General features: G+C 44.5%; 2 long non-coding RNA genes across 2 annotated transcripts in view; one reads left to right on the plus strand and one right to left on the minus strand.

The window, feature by feature from the left end:
* Nucleotides 1-848, plus strand: part of LOC130148938 (uncharacterized) — a 34978-nt gene extending 34130 nt beyond the window's left edge. Inside the window, exon 3 of the long non-coding RNA XR_008821710.1 lies at nt 735-848. This is a non-coding gene — a long non-coding RNA (uncharacterized LOC130148938). The remainder of the gene's footprint in view (nt 1-734) is intronic.
* LOC130148939 (uncharacterized) lies at nt 127-6285 on the minus strand. The gene is made up of 3 exons (XR_008821711.1): nt 5786-6285; nt 848-992; nt 127-753 (listed from the first exon to the last, which is right to left on the minus strand). It is a non-coding gene; the product is annotated as an uncharacterized LOC130148939 (long non-coding RNA).
* Nucleotides 6286-8447: the final 2162 nt, after the last annotated feature.

The raw sequence follows: 8447 nt of genomic DNA on the forward strand, positions 1-8447 counted from the left end.
ATTTTATCTTAATAAAAATAACAACAATAATTTTTACCTATTCGGAAAGTACTGTGCACATACAACACCGTATAAACAGTAAATGACACTATTACTAATAACTGCCCCTGTTACTAGTGACAGAAACTTATCTCAATAATAATGATAAGCTTTCCTAAATGACTTCAGCTCATTTAATCTCAAGAAGTCATCTCAATGATATGGGAAAAGATACTAGAAGTAGATATAGAAAAAAAAAAATACGCATAAGGATCATGGAAGCACTGTATGTCTTCCTGCATGATAACTGGTTAACAAAATAAATGTGCCTTCTTGCTCAAGTACGTGTCTGGAAAAAAAAAAAAACAACTAACAAAGCCTAACTTATACATGATGTATTTATGCAAGGAAAAAAAGCTAGAAAGGCAAGGGTGTACCTTGGCTTTACAGGTACCTTGAGCTGCCCAGCTGGTGGCACGGCAGCCTGCAGGCTCCTACGAGCAGCACTGGTACCTGCCTGTGAGTTTGGGCGGGCAACAAGTTTCCAGTTCAGGAGCAGCATCCCAGTGCTGGCTAGGTCCTGTGCTGCAGAGGCACCAAACCTGGCAGAAATGGGTTTACCGGTGAGGGGATGGTGATGTCTGGAGCTGCCCCACATTTCAGGCACAGCTGACAGCATGGCCCCTTGCAGCAGTGGCGGGTCTCCCTTCCCATGCCCAGTCTGAAGCTGCCTCTTTTTCCCCCTGCTCATACAGGTCAGTTGGAGACCTCTGCCTTCAAAACAGAAAAAAGACAGCTGAGAACACAAGTTAGCAAAAGGAAATGAAGGAACAGCAACTACCAGATGATTAATGCTACCCATACGAACCTTGCTGACAGCTCAGAGCCTGGGCACCTCTGCTGAAACAGATTGACTTCATCTCTTGAGACACAGGAACTAAAGAAAAAGAAGCTGCCCGCTGGGGAATGTCTAAATCCACAGAAGAGCGATGAGCATGTTTAGGCTGAAGGAACTGGTTGGAGAAAATTTCTGTCAACCTTTGCCACTTCATCTGGGTGCTTAACATCCCCTCAGCTCAGCGTGCAGATTTTGGGCTACCAGCATCACATCCATTGGCTGAAAAGTCAAAGGCAGCAGCACATGAATTGATCCTCATTTCCCGCCCCCCCCCCCCCCCCCCCCCCCCCCAAGTAGTTTGGAAACATTTCCTGAGTTGTATTTTTCCACCCCGACCTATATTTCTGGTGATGATTCATTTTTCTTTTCCTTTTTATTTTTTTTTCCCCCTTCTTTCAAAGGATGGCATGCTGCAGCAGCTCTGCCTTGGCTGGGGTTTCCCACTCTCACTGGTGGCCAAAAGGCAGCAGCCCTGGGAGCAAATTGCTTCTGGACCACTGGCCTCCCATTTTGCTTACAGAGTCAGGTGATGCTCTGGAAACTTCAAAGGCATAAAGAAAAGTCAAATACACATTGAAATACTTTTTGCACAAACGCACGTGGACATTGGACATGCCGAGTTTTGTATCAGGGATTTACGGCTTATTTATTCACATAATAAAAAAGCTTCCTAGCAGCAGCAATCACTCGTGGGTTAGCCCTGGTGTGAAACTTCCCACAAGAAATAAATGAGGGCTTTCTCCAGGCCTTGGGGTTACAACAGGAATCTGCATCCTGCTCTGCCCGAGAGCACTGAACTCAGATTTTAAAGTGATCTGAAATAAAGGTCCTGTACTCTGCTGCCACGTGGTTTGCCTGTCGTGCCTGCAGCCCAACAAGCACTTTTATAAGCAAGGGACTGTTTTCACTCCATGTGGCCAGGGCACATGCACCCAAGCAGAGAGACAGAAAATTAATTTTATTGCCTATAATATTTCCTTCCCACGTTACACTCCCATTTCACTCTCCTGAAGAAGTTACAAAACTCTGGTATTGTCTTGAAACACTGGAGACCAGCAGGATTTTAAGGCCTGATTCCTAACTCACAGCAACATCAAAGGAGAAGCCCCCGTTTGCTGCAGTTCTTTTTCTCATCTTTACATTTGGGGTCTGGTCACAGCTGATTTTCTGATAAGCAAAACACCCACAGCCCAAGCAGGCCGACTTCAGTGGCATCCTATTGGGCTGAAGCAGAAAGACTTGCACAACTTCTTCTAATGACTCATATTTTAGGGAGGAGGAACATCACCTCTAGGAATTGAGATTTATTGGATACTCTAATCCAGAAGAGATAAAAGCACTTTCTAATTACTACTGGGTTTTGTTTCTTTGAAGAATTGGGTTAAATCTCTTTTGAAAGTAGATGGCTGTTTGTGCTCGTTAGATGTATAATTTAATTTGTTTAGGACTTTTTCCTGTTTTAGGGTTTCGTTCTAATGATATCCATGCTTTTCCTCCTCTTCTTTCCCTCTCTTTTCTCCCCAAAGATATGAACTTTTGATTCACTTTAGATTTCTTTTCTCTAAGTTAACAATGAGCATCCCCAAGTTGACACATCTTCTTAGGGGCCTTCTTTTTTCTTCTATTTTCCCCCACTTGAAAATTCATTCAAAAAACAAACAAAACAAAAAAAGTGGTGGTGGTGCTTCTCTTGCTTGCTTGTTTGATAATTATGAGATTTATTTGTTCATGGATATTTCCTGACTGAAATCTATACTCATGCTACACTGGAGAGGGAACTCAAAACATCTACTTTAGAAAAGAAAAAAATTAAAATTGTAATATTATAATTTATCTGCCAACCACTACTATGCAACATTACAGAAGCAGAGGAAATTGGACTGTCATTTAATTCATACTTCTTCCCCAAGTCAGGAAAAACTCTGCCTACATCATTCCTGACAGATGTTTTTCTAACCTGTTCTTAAAAACCTCCAGCGACATCAGATGCACAACCTCCCACGGCATTTCTATTAATATTCAACTGTCCCCACAGTTGGAAAGTTTTTCCTAATGTTTAACCTAAATTTCCTGGGAGGCAGTTTAAGCCTGTGACTCCTCATCCTGTTCACATATATTTGATCTTGTTAAGTCTATCCAGCTGAGGGAAATGGTCCAGCTGAACTCCCAGGAGCTTTCTGCACTTGTGTTCCTCTGCAAATATAAACTAATTTTGAAAACCCCATCACTGAGTGCTATGCCCAAAATTCAAATAGAGACCAGCTGTTTGCCCTGCCCATGCCTGACATCTGTTGAGATTTTTGCTGCAGGCAGACGCTTATAAATCACACACTGCACTTATTTGTGCAACTCCACTCCCCTTCCACGCCACCACGTAGCACAACAATGTTCTTTGCTCCTGCTCTGGGTCACACACTGAGCTATTTCAGTATTGACCAGTTACTTTTGCATTGAGCACACTAATATTTGGATGATGTATTATAAAGGAACTCTTACCCCCACCCTGAAAACATCACCCAAAAATAAGTAATACTTCTAGTTTGCTATACAAATAAAGAAACACTTTGATTAACTCTCCTGTTTCTTATCCATAGGATGGGAATATACACACTGCTAGTGATTCATAGATGCTCTCATGGTTCTATAAATGAAGACTAATGTCACAGTCAGCTTTGCCACTGGCCTGGTAGGCTCATTTGGGTCAGCCAATTAACCCTTCTTTTACCTGACCTCTTATGTTAAAGGGAATGATTTAAAAAAGGATATATTTGGGAGATGTATGCCTGAGCTGTGCTCTGCTATATTATTCTCAGGTCTAGTGATTGCCATGTGAGTCTATAAACTCCTCAGTGCTGCAAAACACTGCGTAAGATGTAGCAGCTCAAAGCTTCACGGCCAAGCAGCCAAAACAGTTTCTTACCTAAGGCAAGAGGGCTTACACTTCTGGCAGCCACTGGTGCCCCTGAGCCGGTGCCCCCCAGCCCCTTTCTGAGGCTGCAGCCGCAGCAGCGTTGGCTTTCCAGGGCTCTTACACAGTAAAGCAGGCATCTGCTCACCGGGGCAGAAAGCAGCTGCGTCACAGCTATTTTGCTGCTCCCAGCAGTTGCTGTAATTTTGCCTGCCCCTAGCACTGGCTCTGTATGGTTATTAATATTTTTTTCATCATCATTATTATTATTTCTGCTACTGTTCTAAATAACAATGGAAAAAATTCCTTCTCAGAGATTATTTTTCTTTTAAAAGTTACTACATCCTGCTGCAATGCAAAGAGAAATAGTCTTATTGTATTAGTGGGTGAGGTTCCTTCATGCTGGATGATGGGGGCATGAGGAACTATGGTCGGAACAAATTGGGTGTTGGAGTCAGACAGCACAGGGAGCCACTGCCTCAGGCGCCTGGAAAGGCTGGCTTCTCCAGTCCTGCAGCAGTTGTAGCCTGGAAGGCACAAGCCCTGAAAATGTGGAGGTCCCACAGTGTGACAGACCAAGCTGGTAGGAAAGCAGGGAGGATCTATCAAACCACAAATGAGCAAAGAATTGAAAGCTTTTTGCTTTTTTTTTTTTTTTTTTTTTTTGATTGATGCCAAATGATTGTGTTGCTGGCCTCAGGAAAATGGAATACTAACAACAAAACACCATCATTTGGTGCCAATCAAAGATTCCTTGCTCAGTCCCAAGCTGAAACACTTTTGGTTTGTTTGATCCCCTGGTGAAAAAAAAAAAAATAAATCACAGACACATTTGAAAATGAGGTATTTTGGACTGGAAAAAGAGGGACGACTAAAATACTTTGTTTTCTTCTCCAAGTTTTGACCAGCTTTCTTGTGTGAAACTTTGCAAATTTGCCTCAAATAGTTTTTGTCCAAGAAAAAAAAAAATACAATTGTAGCATCTCTTGCTTTAACTCAAACTTTTTTTTTTCTTTAGCATCACATCATAAATATGATGTAAGGACTGCATTTCCATCAGACACTTCACTTCCAGTGAAGCAGGCGCAGATATTGAGAAGCTGCTGAGTTTGGCTCAGCACTCCGTGCACCTGGGACTGGAGTGCAGTGTCCCTGGCTGAGAGGACCATCAGCTGCTGTTGGAGGACGTTTCTGAGGACAGCTAACAGAAATAACAGTCAGGAGCTGTGCAGACACAGCTGAGCAGGCCTTTAGGCATGACTCCACTGACCTCTGGCTGATTCTTGCAACCCGTGTGATCCCCTGGTTATTTGGGTGATGTCTCAGGTCCCCCGGTGCAGACTGAGACCTTGACACACCCAGAGTCACGGACAAGTGACAAAAGAAATCCTGGCCCTAAGGAGCTCACATGCTGTTTTCACTGCCTGTTGAAAGGCGCTAATGAGCTTTGGCCTGGAAATGCTGAGACTCTTCTCCAAAAAGATGTTAAATTTTGCTGTCCTGCAGAAGATGTAACTGCAGCAGATGCTGTGCTGAGGCTAGAGAGCCAGAAAGATCTCGACTAGTAAGAAGGATAGCTTATCACTTCTCCCTTAAGTGACAGATCAATAAAGGCTCTTCAAAGTTAGCCCCGAAGGTCACACAGCATCAACAAGTCTGTAAGCACAGTCGTGGCTCTCTATCTCACAGCCAGGGTAAGGGGCCCAACGCCATGATACAAAACTCAGAAGAATACAGCCAAGAAAAAGCAGCATAACACCAAGAAATGCACGGTTATTTCCACAGAAACCATTTAAAAAAAATTATCATCACTTTTTTTGTGTTCTTTGTTCATCCTCCCGTAAATCAGAGAGCAGAGTCTGTAAGAAAATAAACCCCAATACACCGTCAAAATCTCTTAACTTATGCATCAGCAGCCTCCACCACTATTCAGCTTGCAGCCCACCCCTGAAACAGGAAGGTGCCAGGACTCCTTATTTACAGACAGAAAACAAACCCACCGTTTCTAGAAGGTAGCAGGTCCTGAATCCACGCTGCACAGCTGCTCTCCTCCAGGTGGGCTGACAAATACAAGCAGAATACAGCAACTGGCTAAAGGGCAGCTTCAGAAACAAGATGCCTCTGCAAATGAAGGATCTTAGGTAGCTGTACCTGAGCTTTGAGCATCTCAGGATCCACCTGAGCACGTTTAAGAGCCTGATTAACTCCCCTCGAGGAGGCTGAACAAGTCCCTGGTTCACACCTGAGTCAGGCTCTTCTCTCCCACCCACACGGCTGTGCCCCACTCATGGCATCACCTCAAGCAAGCTGGCTTCAATTTCTTGAAATTGAAGTGTTTAGCAATCTTTTGTAAATACTGAAATAGATTTAATTATTCACATGATGAAGGGGAGAAGACCCCCCACTGCCCTTTCCCAAAAAGCAGGCAAAGTGGCCCATTGCAACAATGCAGGAGAGGAAGGTGTGTGCCACCCCAATCCCATATGAAGTATGTGCAGCAAATCTCTCCCTCTGCAGTCTGTTGCCAGCCCTACATGCCTGTTTTCAGAAACGCTTGTACAGCACAGAAGAAAATTGAAGATTTTTTTTTTTTTTTTTTGCTACTCAATCAATCAAGCCCAAGCAAGCGAATTCACCAAATCCAAATGGTTCTCATGCAGAGCAACCCAGCCATAACCTCCTCCATCAGCTGCCTTAGAGGAGGGTAAATCACAGCTGTGATGAGATGTCCAGGCAGCCTGGTTCCCTCATCCTCCCCTCACGTTGCTTCACTCCTCTGGAGCTCATGGAGCCGAAAATAGGAGTGATGGCAGCATGAGTGGCATTGCTGTGTGTGCCCTGGCTTCCCAGCAGCTCACTTAGGCAGTAATGAATAGAAAGTGAAAGCTCCTTGAGCTGACAACCTCACACGTGAAGCGTGGAGCTGCAGGTCTCTTGTATACCTATTAGAGGACAGAGTGCAGACATTGCTTTTCAGCACTGGGTGTGCTACCAGATCCCCTCTAACCTACGCGGGGAAGATGGGTGTCTGGGTCAACGGCTCCTGACAGCACTGCCATTGCTTCTCCCTCCACGAGCTTCCTTTCTCAGTTTTGTTTCTCATTATTTCACTTTCTTTCTCCTTTCTCCCTGCTGCTGTTTTTTGCACCAGGGTGCTGTGGCCTCCCAGCCCCCCTGCGTGCAGGGACAAGCTCTGTGTCGATGGAGCACACCCCCTTCCCAAGGGAGCAGCATGTCCCTGTCCCCAGGGAACCCCTTCCAGCCTGCTGGGGGGATTAGGAGAGCCACGTCATTTTCTTTTCCTTTCCCCCTTCTTAATGAATTCTCTTTTCCAGCCTTTGGGTAGCACAGGCTGTTGAAGAACACCTCGCCGCTCCCTGCTGGTGTTTTGCTTTGCCCATCCTTGCGTGTGGCTGAGTGCCATCCTCCCCATCTGTGCCTTCATGCCCACAGGTACCCCCATGCCTGCGGATCCTGGGCTGCTCCCTGGGTCAGGCAGAGCAGGGGGAAAAGAAAGCACAAATCCTGAAACGTGCCATCAGCCAGGACCATGAGGCGGGAGGGGATTCCCCAAGCAGGTTACAGTGCTGTGCACCAGCAGTTAAACTGAGGTGGGAGGCAATAAAGGTGTGAAACTCTTTTTCTAGCTATAGCGTGAATCAGCTTGGTCACATCGAGGAGGAACGGTGGAGCAGTTCCAGCAACACAAAGCACAGACAATGGACTTGCCTCTGTAGCAATTGCATTAACTCCTTTATATCTTGTTTTCAAGCCCAGAAATAATCAATCAAAGCTATGGAACATACTGAATTGTGTTTTGCTTATTTTTCTAAAATTATGTACAACTTTATGAGCTTGTTGTCAGCAGCAACTGCCAGAAAGTCAAACTATCAGAGTCAGTAACCCTGGCTTCAAGAATTTGACCATCCTCAAATTTCTTTTGAAGTCATGACATTTTTAAGGCTAACACAGCCTGTGGTTCCTTTAATAGTTTTAAAATTATTATTTCTCAGTTTCTCAGCTATTCACATAGCCCAGTGTCACATTTTCAGGCTTTTCTCTGCAACCATAAAGGTAAAATATATATATATATATTATCGTTACAGCTTTTATTGCGTGTTTTAGAAATGGATGCTGTCAGTCAATGTTTGAAAGTTCACAGTAGGTTTGTGACAGAGCAATCCTGAATCATCTCTGTTTCTACAGGAATTCCAACTGTGTTTAGTTTACTCCCATTCAGCAAAACAGATGTTCTTATGAGTATGGCCAACTAAAGTCATAGCTAACAGGTAAACAGATATTTCAGTCCTTGAATTGGGGCTCGGTACCTTGCTGGTCACCAGCCTGGGCGGGTACCATGGGACCACCCTCAGATCAGCTCTGCGCTGTTGCAGTTCACAGATGCACACACATATTCATCATGGGTTGGATCAGATTCAAGTCTGAGCCAACAACAGTTGCAGGGGAAGCAAAAGCCTTTTCCTGTTGCATACGCAGCGGGAGAGAAGTTGGTGCTGTGGCCCAGACATAAATCAGTGCTGGGAACTTGAAATTAAGACTTTGCTCCAGGGATGAGTAATCTCTTTGCATAATTGCTCTCTGGATGTTTTGGATACAGCGACATCTTGTTTCTCCTGTAGCAGCAGATTTTGGAGGGTCTTT

Source organism: Falco biarmicus, chromosome 4 (genome assembly GCF_023638135.1).
Source record: "Falco biarmicus isolate bFalBia1 chromosome 4, bFalBia1.pri, whole genome shotgun sequence".
Taxonomy (NCBI): Eukaryota; Metazoa; Chordata; class Aves; order Falconiformes; family Falconidae; genus Falco; species Falco biarmicus.